Below are 19,467 nucleotides of genomic sequence, written 5' to 3' on the forward strand. Positions count from 1 at the left end.
TTGCCATCATCAGGACCCACAGTTGATGTTATTTCAATTAAAAGCCTTCTGGAACAGGAAGGTTTTGACCTGGTGCCGAAATGTCATCAACGTCAGTGCCAGATGAATTTCAGTTGGGAGGGTGTTCCATAGTCTGGGGGCAGCTGCCGAGAAGGCCCTTTGTCTATAAGCCATCCCTCTTACCTCCTTGAGGGACCGCTCTTTCAAAAGGGCCCCCTGGCTAGATCTTAACTGCCGGGTAGGCTCATATGGAAGGAGGCGGTCCTTCAAGTATCCAGGGCCCAAGTCGTTTAGGGCTTTATATGTCAAAACAAGCACTTTGAATTGGGCCCGGGCAGCAACTGGTAACCAATGTAAGTTAAACAGAATCGGCTTGATGTGATCTCTAGCGCCTCCTCCACTCACCAGCCGCGCAGCTCGATTCTGGACCAGTTGCAGTCGCTGGACCGTCTTCAAAGGCAGCCCCACGTAGAGCGCATTGCAATAATCTATACGAGATGTTACCAGTGGGTGTGTAACTGTCATGAGACTCCGCTCGTCCAGGTAGGGCCGTAGCTGGTATAATTTCCACAGCTGAAGGAAGGTGCCTCTGGCCACTGAGTCCACCTGGGCTTCCAGAGTTAGACTGGGGTCCAGGAGCACTCCCAGGCTGCGGACCCTGTCCCTTAGGGGGAGTGTAACCCCATTCAGGGCAGGGAAATGGCCCTCCAACCTGTCCGGCGAAGCACCCACTAACAGCACTTCCATCTTGTCTGGATTGAGTTTCAATTTATTAACCCTCATCCAGTCCATTATCAGGTCCAGACACGAGTTCAGCACAGAAACTGCCTCACCTGGTCGGTAGTTAACCACCAGCCTTGGGTCCAGGTTAGGCTTTTTAAGGAGTGGTCGAATTACCGCCTCTTTCCCCCGAGCCTCTAGTGTAACCTAAGACCTGCCAGGTTCATCTTTAAGAACAGAAGAAGCACCATTCCCCTCCTACCCTTCTGCACCATGGTGGGGTTTGACCTATTTTCCTCCAACTGCAAGCAAGGTATAGAAATTGACACCAGCTCCAAGCCTAGTATACAAGATCTGTAAACAAGTATTTTTTCCTTCCTCATAAGAAGAAACTTGTGAATGTCGGTAATTTTGTTCTCCCCTACCTGCACCATCCTCACTCAAGATGGACAGTTATTCCTAGCATGGAAGAGACCACTCTGTACCTGCTTGCCCTATAAATGCTGAAGATGAGAAGCCCTTCCAAAATGAAAGGTAATAGCTGTAATTTAGCTTCATCAATGCTGAACCCTCAGAGATTCATCCCACACTTTTAAGAGATGAGCTGTGAAAAACCCTGGGCTTGCATGGTTAGATCCATGTATTTTTAGATTGTCCCCTATTTCAAATAGTTAAATCTCAAATTCCTTCAGTTCCAGATAAGAATAAATTTGCAGATTTAGGCAAGGACTTAAGGAAATGAAACTGAAAATAAATTACAATCTATGCTTTGTTGGGGCTACCATGAAAGATTTGTAGACATTTCTACAGTGGTGGAAAGAGGTATCCCAATAACAAACTTCTCTTTCTGCTCTCAAAAGGGGAGATTTAAAACATTATATTGCCCTGTGGAACTTGAATCATTCCATGGCCCCAAAGAAACCTTCTTAGGAGCAGCATGGTTACAACCTAGATGTTTAACTAGAATGAACCACATTAGCTAACTGTCTTTGCTTCTAAACATACTATCTTTTATTGACAGTTTATAGAAGCAAGCTCTAAAAGTGGTTTCAGTTCCTAGAAGATCTCTTTTTTTAAAAAAAATTAAAGCAGTATAATGCTGACGTGGTGGTGCTGCGGGCTAAACCGCAGAAGCCTATGCTGCAGGGTCAGAAGACCAAGCAGTCGTAAGATCGAATCCACGCAACGGAGTGAGCACCCGTCGCTTGTCCCAGCTCCCGCCAACCTAGCGGTTTGAAAGCATGCAAATGCAAGTAGATAAATAGGGACCACCTCGGTGGGAAGGTAACAGCATTCGGTGTCTAAGTCGCACTGGCCATGTGACCACGGAAGATTGTCTTCGGACAAAACGCTGGCTCTATGGCTTGGAAACGGGGATGAGCAGCGCCCCCTAGAGTCGAACACGACTGGACAAAAATTGTCAAGGGGAACCTTTACCTTTACTAATGCTGAATTAAAGCATTAAAATACTGAGGTTGAGTAGTATAATAAAACAAATGACATCCAAGTTATACACCCACAAAGTGGGTCCCCCCAGCAACTGCAACAATCTTCTGAGAGAAGGGTTGCATTTTCTGACATAATGGCAGGGGTGCCAATATTTTTGGCCATGACTGCATAAGTGCCGAAGATATAGTTAAGGACTTTCAATATTGAACATGAATAGAGAGGGGCTAACAGTTCAACAGGTGTTCTACAATTCAGTGCTCCACCATCTTCAGTGAGTGTCCTCTCAGAGGCGGTGCCTAGAGGAGGCAGAGCAGGAAAGTTGGAGCTCTGCCTATGAGTGGGTGCCCACTGGAGGGAGCCGGGTGCCAAACAGTGGGACACCTGTAGGGCCATTGGCTGAACTGGCACGAGCCGCCAGACTGGTGGTTCATGCCAATCTCTAAACACAAATGCTCTCAGATGGCTCAGGAACGACATCCCAACTGAGGAAATTATGGGATTTGACGAACTGCAAAAGAATTCATATTCAATACAACTCTTCAAAAAATCCCCGATTTATGAATGCGGGCTGGAGATGGGGGGTATCCATATACGAATATCCCCGCGCAGGTGGCGTTAATGAGGGGCCAGCTCCATGGGTCCAGATGGTCCACTCACCGATCCACTGCGGACGTGGATGGCGCAATTCTATGAATGGCTCCGCAGCGCACAATCTACTCACTACTCCTGGCAGGAGGTGGGAGGACAAGCTTCGCTACAAGGTCGAAGAGTGGAGAGAGGATCGTGCACTGCGGCATCATTCGTAGAATTGCACTGTCTGCATCCACGTCAAATCGGTGTGTGGACCATTTGGCTCCATGGGCCTGGACCCTCCTTAACGCCACCTGAGCAGGGATATTCATATTTGTATATGAATACCAATACCCCCACCTCTAATGTGGGCTATTGTTCTTCTGCACCCAAAATTCCAATAAATAGCCCAACATTGCTGCACAATATCATGCCCACATTGCCAGCAGGAAAAAGGATGCCAAGCTTTACATAGCAAAGGGCAGCCTGAATGTTAGCAACACCAATGGCAGCAGTCAAGATGGTCTGTCGGATACCCTCTTCTGCTCACTGCCATTCACATTTGTTGAAAAACAGCTCTGGCAATTGCTTTGTGTTTGGGTGAGAAGTGATAAACTGACAAAAAAAGAAATCAGCTTCTAGTCACCTAACTAGACCGAAGCTATTCTGAATTTGGCCCACCAGATATGGAAAGAACAAATGTAAGCCTTCCCTTCAGTCACTCCCTTCTCAATTTGCTCACTTCTTCCATGCCTTTGTCTGGACAGGGAGAGAGGATTTAGAAAATAAATTTGACTAGGATACGTTTTTAAATCCCCTAGTTGTTTGTGTAGGGTTTTATTCAAAGCAGAGTCCTAAACCATTACTTGCAAGCTTTTTTTAAAAGGGTTCCTTGTGCACCATACATTTAATGTAATATCTAGTTTAACTCTGAGTTAATTTGACTATTACTCTGAGTATTCAAATTGCCTCTTGCTATTCAAATTATCTGCCCTTTCCAATCATGTTGGGAAAAGTAGCAGCATTAAATGGCTTTTTCAAACTGATTTTTTTCTAATATCTAAAGGTCTCCACCAATTTTTGAGATTAACTACATCCTAAATGTCAGTTTAATAGAGCAGGTTCACTGCTAGAACTCAGGGAAATCATAAGCTGAGACTGGCCCCAAAATAAATTTTGATGGAATTTAGAATTCCTTGAAGTAGTATTGAGTGAGCTGCTGTGTCCCGTTTCATCAACTTTTCTTTTCTTTTCTTGTCTAAAATTTTAAAAAAATCTCATTGCTATGTACTAAAATGAAGGTTTGTGTGTATTCACACCTAGGATGAAAAGTGAAATATCAGATTCTAAGTAAAGGCTGCAGTAGACATTGAGCCCTTCCATATGATAAAGGCACGGCCAGCTCCCATCAATTTGGACTTCAAGTGATGGGTCAAAAGTCTGAGTGTTTTCCCACATTTACAGAAGAGTTGTCTGAGAAGAGGAGAATCCATAATACAGTTTCCACTGGTTCCTATATCCTGTTCTCTTGTCACAGTTTTTCCCCTTTGTCACTGTTGAAGTGTTTTTTTTAAAAATAAAAAGGACAAGAAATTTCCTTTCATTGATTATCACTGGGAGGAATGATCTATAGCAGTGGTTCCCAACCTTGGGTAACTCATCTATTCTTGGACTGCAACTCCCAGAAGCCTTCACTACTAGCTATCCTCATTGGGGTTGGGAACCACTGATCTATCAGGCTGTTTCAGTGACATCTCAAGGAAACACAAATGCTTCAGATCTCTTCAGCCGAGCTAACTGCATGTATCCAAGACTGACTTCCTGGGCATCCAAGGTCAGCTTTGACCTGTCCCCAATGTGCTCTTCCCCTCAAGTTCTGCTGAAGTACTAGGAGCAGAAATGGGTACATGGGACAGATCTTTGGTGTCACAAGTGCTTGTCTTCTAGCAGCAGGCCTCCTTCTCTAACTGCACATCTTCCTGTGTAGGCAACAGTAAGGGAAGCCTTCAATATCATAGGAGTCCTAAGTTTTAACTAAAACAGGAATGGGCATTTTCAGAAAGCCTGAGGGCTATTTTCCAGATAGGCCAGGTGCTCAGATGGCAAATTCCCAAGGAGGCATGACTCAAGTGGCAAGAATCATGGCCAAAGTGGTTTATAAAAATTTTATAGACCAGTAATTTCTTGCAGAGCTCCACTGGTGCAATACGAGTGACACCACTGGCAGCAGCAAATTGCCACTAATTACAGAGTTCCTTTTTTGATTTTGGGGATGTGCACAACTTCATTTCACTGCACCCCACTTGTGCAAGAAGCAATGAAGGACTAATTATTATTATTATTTTTAAGTACTGTTGCAAATTCACAGCTAGAGTGTCAGGGAGAAAGCTAGGCTGAAATATTTGGATGTGTGTATGGGATGAGGAATGGGATTATAGAGTGCTATAGAATGACTTATTATAAATACATGATGTTTTTAGTGAGATGTCTGGATTGCCATACTTCCCAAAGGATATTTGAAAAACAAAAACAAGAGAGCAAGGTAGTGAATGGGCATGAGTCTATTTGCTTTATGACAAGTTTCTTCATCAGATATGTTTGTGTTGTGTTTTGTGCTGTCAAGTTAGAAACAATTTATGGCAACCCTAAGACGGTTTTCACCATAAGTGAGATACAGTGGTGCCTCGCATAGCGAGGTTAATCCGTTCCGGATTAACCTCCGCTATGCGAAAACATCGCTAAACGGGAATAAAAAAGCCATAGAAACGCATTGGGTGGGGATTCAATGGGTGGGGATTCAAGAATCCTTGTTCATCATTCTATCTACTTCACTACACTGGAAATCCTCAGATATAGCCACCAGTTTTTCTCACAGCTTGTTTTATGTGAGAAGTCTTCTGCATAGGGGAGACAAATCTCCACCCAGACCTTTAAAAATGAAGTTCAGTGAAACTCAAGACTTCCCTTGATCATGAACACAGTATCTCAGCAACTTATTACAAATTACTGATATTCCTTTTAATGATTTCTATAAAAGAAAAATCACATGGGACTTTTTTTGTCTTTGGTGTAGTAGCTATCATATTTCTCTATTTAAAAAATGTATATGTAATGTTAGGGTTTATTTTCTTATCACATGCATTTATGAACATCAAGGATTTATCTGAGAAATCTATCTCCTGTATTGAGTTACTACATTTCAGCAGGGTGATCTATCCAGAATCCCATCATGAACTCCAGAACTCTCAGCAGGATGGTGTTCTTGAAGGCCTTCACAACTGGGATCTGATGGTTGTTGTAGGCTTTTGGGGCTGTTTGGCTGTGTTCTGGAGGTTTTTCTTCCTAACGTTTTGCCAGTTTCTGTGGCCGGCATCTTCAGAGGACAGGAGCTAGAATTCTGTCTGTGTTCTGGCCAAAGAGACTGGCCAAACATTAGGAAGAAAACCTCCAGAACATGGCTCAAAAGCTCGAGAAACCCACAAAAACCATCTCAGTAGGATTCTTTGACTGTTTTTGATTACTTTGATTGTTCTTGTTGACTTTTCAATCACCAGATGGAAGGTTTGAATGAAATGTATATGTTCTGACAGTGACAAGATGTTAGAGACATTTGCCTCGTCTCCTTCTGTGGTTCTGAAGTAGGGTGAAAAGGTGCTAGGGTGCACTGGGATGAGGCAAGGTGATGAGAGGTGAGGCATTGGAGAGATCAACATCAGGCACACTGCCACAAAAAAGCATCCCCAGGGCCAACCTTTCCCAGCACAAGGCTCCAAGCAAGGGACCTTGCCAGGTTGACTAGCTACTCCACCTCCTCCTTTGCATCATCAAGGCAAGACTTCTTGGGTCTGGCTGAACTTTGGTCACACCGCAAAGGGAGGCTCATCAGGCTACTGCTGATTCTCACTCTTGGCAGAATATCTTGGACCTGGCTACGTTGGTGCTAAAGCTACCCAAGTGCAGGCTGTCTGTAACACCCTGTGTTTTGCACACTTGAAGGGTGTGTTGGAGATAATGGAGGAGGCATGGTTCTGCCCCCCACCCAGCCCTGAAAGATCAGGACTAGTTCATTTTGGAGAACATTAAAAGTCCCTGGTGCCCTTAAAGAGACAGTTTCTGTTATATGCCAGGTAGACAATCTTTGAGTTCCTGTAAAACAAGAATAAAGAGTTTTGTTTGCTCACAACTGGCTCTTTCAATGGAAGGCAGTGCATAGATCCATTGCGAGAAGAGGCACCATCAGCAGATCCAGGATATCATAACTTCACTTGATTGCAGCCCATATGTCCTCAGCCAGATTTTCTCTTTCTCCTCTCCTCCTCTTGCTGAGCCCACTGGGTCATCTGAGAAATATCTCAGAAGTGGGGAACACTGCTTTCCCCCCCACACACTTTTTTTCTTTTCTTTTTTTGACTATGGTTCCCAGAATCCAACCTCCCCATTAAAAAAAAAAATCAGTGCTTTCCATATCTGGGCTAGAGACTGTTTTGGAAGGGTCCCAGTGAGTTGGACCAGAAACTGAGGATGTATGGGAAGTGTATAGTACAGTATAAGGCAATTGATTCTTCTTGGATTTACTGATATCCCTTCGTCCATCCATGGAGATATAACATTAGATCCAATGCCTTACCAGAATGCCTGGCCAAATCATTGCCACCAAGATGTATTACCAACAAATCTGGTGGAGACTGGCCAAAGGCCACCACCCTGCATAGCTGGCTCCACAGCATTCCACGCAGCCCTCTCCATATGATGTGTGCTCTGGCTCCAAGGCCCAGGTTGCTCCCCCCATGGGGATGCAGCAGCATATGGCTCTGCCCAGTATACATAGCTGTGGCCCAAAATCAGAATGTGCCTGCGGCTCACCAACTCTATGAGACCTGGGAAGACAGGCCCCTGTCTAGACATTAGGGAGTGTTCTGATGTATCTATAGAGTTGGATAAAGACCACTGACCCAAACGCTTAATTTCCTCTGTGTTTCCAAGGTCTTGCTGGGGAGGAGACAATGTGTAGCCTGTGTAATTAACTTGTAAACCACCCAGAGTGTGCTTGAAGCACTATGGGGCGATATATAAGCAGCATGCTTTGCCTTACTTTATATCCCAGGGCTGCTGCAGTGGATGCTGCACAAATCCTAAATGAGTGTGTGCTGAATCTCATTCCCTGGATGCCAACCCTATCCAGCGCTTTCCAGAACTCATACTTTGTCAGTGGCAAATTAAAGAAATAGCCTTGTTCTTGTCCCCTAACCTCCAAATATGGTACTGTGGCTTTGACAGGACAGATGCTCTCCATGTGACAATGCCCTAGTGCAAGTTGGGCACCCTTACCCAGTTGATCTGTCTTGGATCATCGAATACGTATTTGTTTGTTTGTTTGTTTGTTTGTTTGTTTGTTTGTTTGTTTGTTTGTTTGTTTATTTATTTATTTATTTATTTATTTATTTATTTATTTATTTATTTATTTAAACTGTATCCTAAGTAACACAGACCAGTAACAATCATGAAGCCAAATCAATTGCTGGGCCTCGCTACTGAACTTGCTCTCCCGGGACCAAAACCCACGCCAACCGTTTTATAAGGGAAGTGGGGGGAGGATGAAAAAACTCCCTTGGCCTGAGAGCCAAACGGTGCACCCTGCATGCAAAGCGGCTGGGGCTAAGCAAAGCCATAACGCACCTCCACAGCCACAATCCTTGGGTCCACCACAACCGGACCCGAGGCAAATCGTTATGCCGGCTCCAGATGTGCCGGCCCTCAACCTATCCGCCTGACAAAGCTAGCCCCTCTTGCTACAAGTATCCCTTTATCTATTTTTTTTTAAAAAAACTCATTCTTTTTTTAAAAAAGAAAACCGGGGTGCTGCTAGGCCCTGCTCACGCCGAAGCCCAATCGGTACGAGCCGTGCTGCCTTGGCCGCCCCCCTGCTGCCCTTTCAACTCAGCCACACACCAGTAAATCCCCAAAATTATTATATCTTAAAATATAACTCCAAATTGACTCAATAAAATCGCGACCACACCCCTGGAGGGAGGCGCTGCTACCCTCCCTATCTCCTGGATGCTGCATCAAGGAGGCCTCAATCTGTGATGCAGCTGAAAGGGAACTAAGCAGCGAGACTCTATCCTTGACCGTTTCCAGAAAAGGAAGAGGGCGGAGAGAGGGGAGAATGTCCCTTAAATAACCTAATGTTCCCCCCTCTCACCCAACTGCTCTTGTGAGACCTCACGTTATCCAGGGAGGGAGGCAAAGGTGAGCTGCGCTGCCAAAGCTTTAGCTCAGTAGCGGCTCAGACATTTGCTCTGCTGCACAATATCTATTGTTGCACTCTTGTGGAGCAATAATATAAAGAGTAAATGTATTATAGGAAGATGCTGGTGTCTGGCTGCAAGGCATCTTCCTGAACGACATGCCAACTGAAAGGAAAAAGGAACTGAAAAGCAGGGACTCCCAATTTTTTTTTTACATGCACTCCACTACTGGGTAAAACATCACCTCCTTTGTTAGGTAAAAAAAAAAAAAAATCAGATTGAGCCCTCCCGTCCTCATCTAAACAGTCAGAAAAGAAAAGAAAAGAAGAAAGCAGGCCAAAAGAAGAAACAAAGGGAGCAACATTGAAAGAAGAACATGACTAAGTAGGAAAGCATGTGATTCATACAACTTCCCTTCTCTGTCTCCCATCCCTGCTTTTCTTTTCCCCTCTACTGTATCTTTTCTCCATCCAACCTCTACAGAGGTTTTATTTTCTTGTAGAACCTTTGACAACATTCTCTGGAACCCTAGGCTGGGAAGCACCATCTGAACACATGAGGAAGCCTCCTCATTTTCTCTGATAGTAGGGCTGGCCCTTCAACCTCTGCAGGAAAAAAATAAATAAGAAGGAAAACAGTTCTGTACATATGGAAAAAGAAACCTACCTGAAATGGCTGGGTATTTTAAAAAAGTAATGTTAAAAAAACATTTGAGTCTCATATTTTCCAGATGGTTGTTGTTACAGCGTGCAGAAAAGAATTATTTATAAACAAAATCTTTTTAATTTTATGAAATGTACATTCTAGATTTATATAACATACAGGAATGGGTAAAACACCATTCCCCTCCTGTTATAAGGCTAAGCATGTTTCTACTGCAAAGTTAATTCCATTGAGCTCTATAGGATTTGTATCTGAATATATTTACATACGATGAAGTTATGTTCCCGTAGCCATAAAAATGTCAAGGCAAATAGGCACTTGTTTGAATCACACAAAGCTGAAGGGTGCAGAGAACAGAATAAAATAAAATATGCACCCACTCTCCTATACATGCCATACCATTAGAAAAGAGACACATTTTGTAAATCCAAATTGAACTTATCATTGGAGAGTTTCAGACTTTGTGTGGTACTTTGTACATTCATGGTTCCATGTTAGCTGTTTTCCCTGCCCTTTTTAGAGAGTGGTGAGGGGTGAAATTTTATATTCTTGCCTCAGAACAAAGATTAGCTAGTTATGGTTCTGTGGTGTCATAGGTGGAAATGCTTGTGGTCCACAAATACAATCTTATACATGTGTTTACTGAGAAGTAAATCACACTGAATTTAATGGAACTTATTCCAAAGTAAGCGAGCACAAAAAGGTAAAGGTAAAGGTTCCCCTTGACAATTTTTGCCCAGTCGTGTTCGACTCTAGGGGGCGGTGCTCATCCCCGTTTCCAAGCCATAGAGCCAGCGTTTGTCCGAAGACAATCTTCCGTGGTCGCATGGCCAGTGCGACTTAGACACGGAACGCTGTTACCTTCCCACCGAAGTGGTCCCTATTTATCTACTTGCATTTGCATGCTTTCGAACCGCTAGGTTGGCGGGAGCTGGGACAAGCGACGGGAGCTCACTCCGTTGCGTGGATTCGATCTTACAACTGCTTGGTCTTCTGACTCTGCAGCGCCACCACATCCCAAAATGGAGCCCTAAATTAGAATAGGGAAAAGCTCGAAATCAACTGTCTCAGCTCCATAATGCAAATATATACAAATTGTAAGCTTTATTTACTTTGATGGATAGACTTCTAAAACCACATTCACGTATGAGATATCTCCCTTTCTAATTTACACAATTAGATGTTCTTAAACGTTTTGTTTATTTTTTAAAAAGTGTGAATAAACACACCCATTAAAATTCATGCCACAAAGTAACGTATAAACTAAATAGTTGACTATTTTTAGAAGAATATTTCAGAGTTTTAAAGAAAAAGAAAATGACTAGTTTATAAACTTGTTTTTCTGCATATTAAATCATGATATGCCTCAATATTCTTCTTTTTTTTAATAACATGTTCAACCTCTTACTAAAGCAGGCCCCAAAGATAACGGTGATGCTTTCTGAAGGAACGGTTGTATTAAGCTCTAGATGAAAAGCCACACTATTTACTAACTTCCACTTTGAAGCTCCCATCGTTTTAGCTGTTACTAATGTGTTCTGAATTAGGTTAGGGTCAGCAGCAGTGTAAGGGCTAAGCATCTGCTCAAGTCCTGCTTTCTCAGTTCCAAGCAGTAAATACCCTAATTGTAGGTCTGAGTTTGCTTTGTTGGATTGTGGTGATCTATGAACTGCCTACCTCTCTAATTAGCACACACTAACTTAATTGAAAACTTTATTACTACCCTCAAGATGGCCCTGTTTCACATTTAGTATCCATTGTGAAAATTGCCCTTGGACATTGATTTATATTTACATTTCCCACCTCTGCAATTTACTATTTCCACTGCCTTGCACATTTTGTCCTTTGGAGCCAGTCTGGCGAAATGTTTGACCTTGCAGTATCTGCACTGCCTGATCCAACTGGGGTTATAAAGCCATCCAAACTGTACCTTACCATCCTTATCTTTTTACACTCCGTGGCTGCCAATCGCCCTTGTCTGCATTTGTTTGGGTTTTGATTTGATTTGCCATGATTCCGTTTTTATGAGATCTGATTTATTTGGTCGAAACTGTTAGTCCTGCCTACAAAAAGGATTATATAAATCTATAAATAACCACTAACAAATCAAATTTATATATCCCTTCATGTTTGGCTGAACGTCACCAGCACAAAGATTTTTAGGCCTCTGTGGAGTGTCAGCCATTAAATCAGGCACTATAAAATGGGGCCATCGTACTTCTCTCATTACCTGCTCAGTGAAATTAAACTCCTGCTATAAGGGTGGCCTCGCAGAACTTGGGGTATCTTTCATCTGCCCATTTTTACTCTTAAACCATGCCTTATAAATCAATTTCTGTTAGAATCCACATAAAACAATATTTTGCTCAATAAAGTTTATGATTTGAAGATAGCAAATAGATGCTGGTCCGCTTAGCACTTTGCAGGAACTCTTTGGGGGTATATGCATGTATCGTAAATTGCTCTGCAGGATGACACAATCATTGCTATTTTTTGGAAACTTTCTTCTTCTTCTTCTTCTTCTTCTTCTTCTTCTTCTTCTTCTTCTTCTTCTTCTTCTTCTTCTTCTTCTTCTTCTTCTTTGTTAGGTCAAGAAGCCTGTAATTCGGAAAGTGATCCCTGAACCTTACTTAATGCAGCAAAACGCAACTCAGAAAGGGGATTGAACTTTAGTGTCTGGAAGTGGGGAATATAATAACTTTCCCTCATCTCCTCTGTAAAGCGACTTGGGCCATGTGATGAATGCAGAACCTTCGCTCACAAGGTTTTCCTGATATTATACACTTGTAGCAAATAAGGTTAGAACCTTTAAAATATAGCATTTAGTAATATGCTGGAAATGGCTTCTTCTCGACTTCTTTAAAGGTCACCGCATTTGCTTTCAAGTCGTAATTTTAGTTCAGGCCTCCACTGAGTGGAACTGAGAACATACTAGCCAATGCCTCCTCAATCTCTCAAGGACTGAAATAAAATAGCTGAGGAAGCTCATATATTGTACGTGTGTCTCTGTGTTACAAACATACAAGCTTTTATTAAAGTGCTACTGCAATACAAAGGGAGGAATTATATTTGGGCGGTTCAGTGTCTTGTTTTCTCAATGTTTTCCACTGCAGGTTGAAGAGTCACAGAATGGAAGAATAGGTACTGATGGTATTGTCTGACACGTTCTCATGTGGATTGTCTTGGCTCTCGTGATTTAATCATGCACAGACTAAGGCTCAGTTTGATACCTTTTTGGCTTCATATGGTTGCCTTTGGGTGTGTACAGGTCCACTAGCAGGTAACAGTCAATCTTGGATTGTGTGGGAATTCTAGTTTATGAACAGGCACATTCCCATGGAAGGTGGGCTTACCACTGTCAGATTTGCAGTCGTAACAGCTCAAAAGAGGCCTTCTGTCCCTGCACAATTCATACCTTCTTAGAGATAAATTCACTTTTTCCTTGTCTAAGGCAGGCCAACCATTCACATCCAGCATTTCAATTTCTCGGGGATGGAATAAAAAGAACTTGGTTTGATCCAGTTGATCCCTTTTGCAAGTGGACGTATGGAGCCAATTTTTACCGCTTCTGCTCTTTCTTCGGGAAGCCTCTGCATGACCTTGTACACTGTTCTGTGGGTGGTGTCCTCCAGTCCTCCCAGTTCCAAACAGATCTTCAGGGTCTCTACAGGAAAATGAGACCTCACAAACATTACTGCTCTATTATTTGCGAGGGTTCAGAGTTCCTCTTCCCAATGAAAAAGCTCTGCAGATAGAGCTAGGAAAACCAATATTTTCTGTCACTTTGCCCTGCATGGGCAGCCTGTAAAACAGCACAAATGGGGCAAATCACTTCAAAATTTCAGAGAGGCTTCTCCCTTGCTCTGGTCATGAGTCCTCACTGCCTCCCCTACTACCAGCACTTCCACACAAGCCAAGGTTAGAGGCAGGGGCTGTGATCCAAAGGAGCTGGTCTTCCTTCTGTTGGTGCACTTAGGAAGGCTACCGTTCAGCTTTAAACCCAACTTGTTGTGAGTGCTTCAGCCGAAAGGTTCAGGTTTTCATTTTTCAGAGTAGATTTGAAGACATAATCAAAAGTAAATAATTGAGACTGCAGTTCAATACCCAGTAGCACAAGATTTAAATTCTGAACAGCCCTATATAAGACTGAGCTGCACATATTTGTAATGGTGCCTTATTTCTCAGCTTCCTCTCGACTGGTATTCCTCATTCCTAAGTAGACTAAAAAGAACAACATACAGTTAGGATTTCCATGGGGAAGGTGAAGATGAGGAAGGAGAAGCATTAAAACCAAAGATCGCAAACAAATATAAAGCTGCTAAAGAGAGTGATAATATGGATCTGAACAGACTGTTGATGGTAGAATTGCAATTATCTCTGAGGCTCTGGGGATGTTGCCCAGGGAATCATTACTCTGCACTACAAAACTAAGAGGATTGTTCTCGGGTGCAGAATGTATTGATTTTGCTGTTTTCCAGCATCCCGCAAAGCACCTGACCATGTCGTTTAAGCATGTGTTAACCAAACACATCAATAAACATAAAACATTTTTGAAACCCTAAAATCACCTCATAAATAATAATAAAAGAGTGAATTATTACCACACTATAAGTGTAATTGATGTCATTATGAATCAACTGCACAATTTATCCATCTGCAAGTCTTAAAATGTATGAAAACGTCAGCCAACTTTTTTCTTGGACAAAACCAAGCACTCTATAGTTTATCTTACTTGAAAGGACACTTTTCATAGCCATTTCCTTGGCTGGCATATCTGCAAACGATGAACTACATTCCTGATACTTTTTCATTTTTGTGTAGCATTTTCAGCTACTTCAGTTGTAACCTGAGCTGGACATTGATGAAACGGTGGAAGAGGGAATCAGCACCTTCTGTGTGACCACCTGAGTCCAAACTTTTTCAGTTGTGTTTTATTATTCTGCAGGTGAAGTTGCAGCAACAAAGACAGGACAAGTGATTAGTAAACATAAGCATACAAGATAGCAACAACCTCTGACTAAAGAAGGATTGGAGGTCAACATTAGCTGATCGATCATTTGTCTTTTAACATTAATCAAGTAACTAAATTTAGATATATTTACATATTGCCTGGTTCACAGAACAGGTGTCTTTAAGATTTAGGAAAATGTAAGATAACATCATTTTGCATATTTGTTTTCTTACAAATAATCATATTCCTTCCTTCCTTCCTTCCTTCCTTCCTTCCTTCCTTCCTTCCTTCCTTCCTTCCTTCCTTCCTTCCTTCCTTCCTTCCTTCCTTCCTTCCCTCCCTCCCTCCCTCCCTCCCAGATCAGTCTGTTCTGTTGGTACTGGCTCTTCTTTAGGACAAGGATGTAGGAAATTGAACTATCTGACTTTCAAATACAACACATTGTTCTCCCCCCCACCCCGTGGGTTTTTGTTTGTTCAGTCGTTTAGTCGTGTCCGACTCTTCGTGACCCCATGGACCAGAGCACGCCAGGCCCTCCTATCTTCCACCGCCTCCCGGAGTTGTGTCAAATTCATGTTGGTTGCTTCAATGACACTGTCCAACCATCTCATCCTCGGTCGTCCCCTTCTCCTCTTGCCTTCACACTTTCCCAACATCAAAGTCTTTTCCAAGGAGTCTTCTCTTCTCATGAGATGGCCAAAGTACTGGAGCCTCAGCTTCAGGATCTGTCCTTCCAATGAGCACTCGGGGTTGATTTCCTTTAGAATTGATAGGTTTGTTCTCTTTGCAGTCCAGGAAATCTCAAGAGTCTCCTCCAGCACCACAATTCAAAGGCATCAATTCTTCGGCGGTCAGCTTTCTTTATGTTCCAGCTCTCACTTCCATACAACACTACAGGAAAAACCATAGCTTTGATTATTCGGACTTTTGTCGGCAAGGTGATGTCTCTGCTTTTTAACATGCTGTCGAGGTTTGTCATTGCTTTCCTCCCAAGAAGCAGGCGTCTTTTAATTTCGGGGCTGCTGTCTCCATCTGCAGTGATCATGGAGCCCAAGAAAGTAAAATCTGTCACTGCCTCCATATCTTCCCCTTCTATTTCCCAGGAGGTGATGGGACCAGTGGCCATGATCTTAGTTTTTTTGATGTTGAGTTTCAGACTGTTTTTTGCACTCTCGTCTTTCACCCTCATTACAAGGTTCTTTAGTTCCTCCTCATTTTCCGCCATCAGAGTGGTATCATCTGCATATCGGAGGTTGTTGATATTTCTTCCTGCAATCTTAATTCCAGCTTGGGATTCCTCCAGTCCAGCCTTCTGCATGATGTATTCTGCATATAAGTTAAATAAGCAGGGTGACAATATACAGCCTTGTCGTACTCCTTTCCCAATTTTGAACCAATCCGTTGTTCCATATCCAGTTCTAACTGTTGCTTCCTGTCCCACATATAGGTTTCTCAGGAGATGGATAAGGTGGTCAGGCACGCCCATTTCTTTTAGGACTTGCCATAGTTTGCTGTGGTCCACACAGTCAAAGGCTTTTGCATAGTCAATGAAGCAGAAGTAGATGTTTTTCTGGAACTCTCTGGCTTTCTCCATAATCCAGCGCATGTTGGCAATTTGGTCTCGAGTTCCTCTGCCCCTTCGGAATCCCACTTGTACTTCTGCGAGTTCTCGGTCCACATACTGCTGAAGCCTACCTTGTATGATTTTGAGCATAACCTTGTTGGCGTGTGAGATGAGTGCAATTGTCCGGTAGTTGGAGCATTCTTTCCACCCCGCGGGTGGTGGAAAGTTTTGTTTCAGTTTGGTTTTTGAAAGAATTTCCCTCCAAATGTAAGACTGTTAAACTCTTAAAAGTCTGTGGCTGAAATCTTGTTGCACAATACATGTAACTTCTATAGCAAATTGCCTCAAACTAAAAAATCTCTGCCAACATTACCTATTACACACCACATTACGTGACTTATGGACTCGATGGCTTTGTAGGCCCCTTCCAACTCAATTATTCTATGATTCTATGATTAGTGTGCAACAAATAAAGTCTGTGGAGATTTCTTAACATACATAAATTCTCTTCCAAATTCTATGGTGTTTGTGTAACTGCACCACAAAATTTTAGCTTGTGTTTCAAGTTCTGTATTTGTTTGCTAATGATAAATTAAGATTGACGTTTTTCTTTTTTCTGAGATGCTCCTAATATTTAACACATGTACAGGTAGGTACAACAGGGTCCTCTACTGTTTGAACTGGGCTAGTGAACTTAGGTGAGAATTTGATCTCAGTTGACTTTTGAAGAAATTACCATAAACTGGGAATGTCTTAATATTCAAGGCAGAAAAAACTTGAAGGTTAAAAAAAAATCAAATGCTAATTGTAGGACAAAGGAAAACTACTACATTTCCTCATCACTACCTGTCTCCTACACAGATTTCCCCATGCTTAGAAAGAGAGGTCCTTCAGTGAGTCTCATATGACATGGGGGATGATTGATGATGGGAAAACCTTCCTGGTGGCTACAACAAGATTGCAAACACCTTGCCCTAGAAAGGTAAGTCCTTATTTGGATGCCTTTCCCCAGCTGGAGAAGACATTTCTGTTCCAGCAGGTTTTTATTTAAAAGTTTTTTAAATCAATGAGCTGTACTTTTTTCATTTTTATTGTATATTTTAGAGAATGTATGGCTTTATATTCCATGGTGGTTTGAAACTCTAGTGAGCTTCTCTGAGGGGTACATGGGTGCTACAAACTTGGGATACAAGTTTAGATACAAAACTACAACCATATAATTATCTTTTAGGTTTTGCTAAACACGATGGTAAATTTTTTGAAATCTTTTAATTGCTCTTGTGTCATACCAACTTGTCCCAGTATTTGCATTGTCAGAGACAGCACAATGTAGTGATTTTATGTTTTAGAGCTGTGTGTCAGCTCTCTTCAAACATACACCTGAAGTCAAAGATAAAGTTTTAATAATCTCTGACTGTTCCTTTAAGATATGACTTCTTTCCTAATCCTCCAGTGGTGCACATTCTAGATAACTCCCTGCTTTTTTTGCATTTTCATGAAGACAACATCCAGGCCATAATTGGAACAATTCTACTGGTCTGGTAGAAGCAAAAAGCTGAGATGAGGACCTTCTGTGGTGGCTAATCTGACCTTACAGAAACAGTTTTGACACTTGTTATAAACTGTGTGTGTGGGCTCCCCCTATCAGCTACTTTCTTTGATGAACTCAGAATAAGAGTTCATTAATTATGTGCTGCAAGTAGATTCTGACTTATGGCAATCCTTTCAGGGTTTTCTAGGTATAGAGTACTAAGAAGTGATTTACCACTCCTTTCTTCTTGGGATGCTCTGGACTGTGCAGCTTGCGCAACACTATACAGGCTGGCTGTTCTCCTGGGATGCATAGTAGAGATGGAACTCTCAAGATATCCCACTGAGCTACCCAGCCAGCAGAGTAACAGTTGCAGGATTCTAAAAAGGACTGAGATCCATTTTTGTCAGGCAATTCTTTTGTTTTCAGAGTAACTTTTGCCCCATCTGGTTAGGGCAAACATTGGTAACCCTTCCTGGTTTGGCCAATGCTTCCTAGGTAAAAGGTAAAAGTTCCCCTTGACAATTTTTGTCCAGTTGTGTTCAACTCTAGAGGGCGGTGCTCATCCCCGTTTCCAAGCCATAGAGCCAGCGTTTTGTCCAAAGACAATCTTCCGTGGTCACATGGCCAGTGCGACTTAGACACGGAATGCTGTTACCTTCCCACCGAGGTGGTCCCTATTTATCTACTCACATTTGCATGCTTTCAAACCGCTAGGTTGGTGGGAGCTGGGACATTCGCGTGGATTTGATCTTACGGCTGCTTGGTCTGCTGACCCTGCAGCACAGGCTTCTGCAGTTTAGGCCACAGCACCACCATGTCCCTCTCAATGCTTCCTATGATGGCACAAAATAAATCGGGTTGCGTTAACCCCTGGGAAAGGTTAAACTGATTTTCCCAAGCTTCTGTAGCACTATACCTGTGTTACTGAATGAAGCAGTCTAGTGAGACAGTGGTATCTAACCATCTCCAGAGCATGATTTGGTAAGTTCTGTTTCTAGTGGCTATTGTTCACAAAATAACCAGTTGTTGTAGCAATTTGCTCTCTAACCATCTCATTGGTACAATTAGCAAGCTCACAGGTGGTGCATAAAACACACAGCATGGTAAGATGGTGATTCACCAGGTATTTGAGTCCTGAAATAAAAACTGTAACTAATGTGGTCTCAAAAAGGTCTTCGACATTTCTTCTTACCATTCTCACCCATTGGGATGGGAAATAAAACAGCTTTTTGGAGAAAATTTAAAGCAAGTTAAAAAGGCAGAAACATTCTTTATGACTGAGTTAATTTCAACATTTTTGTTTGTACCTTACACAACACGGCTGAGGAGTATCTGTAAATGTCCTACTTCGTATTGTGTAAGGATCTTTCTGGCATACAGCAGCCTCCCCAACTTCCCATATTTCAATTAAATCCCATGAAAAGGTGTCACAGCCTCACAAGGTAACTCCATGGATCTTTCAAAGATCAGGACATGAGATCAGCAAGGGAAGCTGCACAGTGATGAAATAATGACAAGAAAACATACACGCAGCTCCATGGCCCCCTTGCAATTCTGGGGTAAGTAGATTAAGATTTGTGCTTTTAAAAATATACACTCTTCAGCACACATAGAGAGTTTCTCAAGTATGTAAAATCCACTGTTTTATTTTCGTACATTTTTAATTTTGTTTATTTTTGGTTCCAAGCTCATTGGTCCTAGCCATGCATAGTCAGTATTACAGGGAATGATGATTATGGATATTCTGTCACCAAGACAACAAGATAAT

General features: G+C 42.4%; 1 long non-coding RNA gene across 1 annotated transcript in view; it reads left to right on the forward strand.

Moving 5' to 3' along the window:
- The window catches only part of LOC140708414 (uncharacterized), a 45,960-nt gene extending 26,701 nt beyond the window's left edge, over positions 1 to 19,259 (forward strand). The window contains exons 2-3 of the long non-coding RNA XR_012088584.2: positions 17,027 to 17,147; positions 19,124 to 19,259. This is a non-coding gene — a long non-coding RNA (uncharacterized LOC140708414). The remainder of the gene's footprint in view (positions 1 to 17,026; positions 17,148 to 19,123) is intronic.
- The last annotated feature ends 208 nt before the right edge of the window (positions 19,260 to 19,467 follow it).

The sequence above is a fragment of the Pogona vitticeps genome, chromosome 1 (assembly GCF_051106095.1).
Source record: "Pogona vitticeps strain Pit_001003342236 chromosome 1, PviZW2.1, whole genome shotgun sequence".
NCBI lineage: Eukaryota > Metazoa > Chordata > Lepidosauria > Squamata > Agamidae > Pogona > Pogona vitticeps.